This window comes from Zea mays, chromosome 10, assembly GCF_902167145.1.
Source record: "Zea mays cultivar B73 chromosome 10, Zm-B73-REFERENCE-NAM-5.0, whole genome shotgun sequence".
NCBI lineage: Eukaryota > Viridiplantae > Streptophyta > Magnoliopsida > Poales > Poaceae > Zea > Zea mays.
Genome location: NC_050105.1, coordinates 148,478,055 through 148,479,797, shown reverse-complemented (window position 1 = coordinate 148,479,797; position 1,743 = coordinate 148,478,055).

Below are 1,743 nucleotides of genomic sequence, written 5' to 3'. Positions count from 1 at the left end.
TCCTCGCGAGTGGGATAAAGATAAGCAAGGCAAAACACCGTGGTATTCAAGTGGGTCTTTGGACCGCTTGAGAGGGGTTGATTGCAACCCTCGTCCGTTGGGACGCCACAACGTGGAGTAGGCAAGTTTTGTACTTGGCCGAACCATGGGATAAATCACTGTGTCTTCTCTGTGTTGAATTCTTTGTGATTGTCATATTGTGCAAGATCTCCTCTTTAGCCACTTGGCAATTATTGTGCTAACCCTTAACAAGTTTTTGTGGCTATAAGATTAAGTTTTACAGGATCACCTATTCACCCCCCCCCCTCTAGGTGCTCTCAGATGTGACCAAAATGTAATGGTGATTTGCTCCCTGGTGATTCCCTTAATTTAGTGATCAACGGATCCAGCGCTGGTGCCGTGTAGGACGAGAAGAAGACCCACAAATCGTCATATCAGGGGTGGGGCTCCATATGGATTGCAATTTGTCGTCTTATCTCGTAGGCCTTGCAGGGTAAGGATGATCCTTGTCCCGTACCTTGCCCTTGCGTGGTGAGGCTGAGGGCGCCAAGTGCTTACGCAATGGCGTTTGAGTTTTCGGGTGGGGCGGCGCCTGGACCATCTCTCCCTCTTTGTTGATGATGAAGTCGAGGCCCTAGAAGTGGGTGGTCACTTCGGGGGTGCAAATGATATGGGGGCCACCATGGGCCCTCGTGGTAGTGTCGAGACTCCTAGGCAGAAGGGGTTGAACTTTCAGGGCCCTGACCATTTTCCCTTCACCATCAAGGACGAAGTCAAGGTTCCCAAAATGGTGGGGTCTAATTGGCATCACGGCTGGCCATCCGGAGCCTGGAGAGTTCGTTGAGAATGCGCAAGGCCTCTTCCTGGTGCGCCAACTGTGCGTGTTTCGAACCTCCACTCCGACAAATAAATTTGTATGTGCGCGTTCTAGGTTTCGGATGGTGCGCTCAGTGGGCGCAAGGTTTATACTAGTTCGGGTAGAAGATCCCTACATCTAGTCTTCAATGGCTCGCGCTACCGGCATCTTTGTTACTCGTAATAGAGGCTACAAGCGAGTGAGAGAGGGTAGAAGAGATCTGAAGTCTCTTATGTGTGGGTAGACCTAAAGACTACATGACTGGAGTCATAAACCAAGCCTTGGCTCTGCCTCCGGGTCTTTTAGTCTCGTCGAGCATGTGTTGCCTGTGTTGGGAGTTCCTCCTCTGGTGTCCTCTTTTGTCTCATAACCGACCTCCTCCTTTTGTAGGACAAGGTGGGGGTCGGCCGCTGGTAGCTTCCTCGAGAAGGAGCTACTATGCTATGGCAAAACCGACTGCCACATTGTCCGTATGCGTCTTGGTCACCTAGTTGTCTCTACTCGTGCTCGTTATGCTGGACAACATGGGCGGTGTGGACTCATGGCATTATCATTGCTACCTCTGCGCCAGTCGACCCTTAGCATCCGTAGCCTAGGTCTCGGCGTGGCTCATCGTGTTACGAACTTTGCAGATTGCCTACGCATTTAGACATAGTCTTAATAGGCCATGAGTGCGCAGCAGACCAAGGGGCTCATAGGTTATAAGTGCGTCGTAGGCTGAGGGCCTCGTAGGTCATGAGTGCTCTACGGGGCGAGGGACTAGTAGGTCATGAGTGGGAGGTGTTGGGGACTTGTTCTCAAATGCTTCAAGAACAAGGCAACACAGAAAATGTTAATCGGTTAAGTCCTTCGTCCTACGAAGCATTATTTCCCTTGGGATATAATGA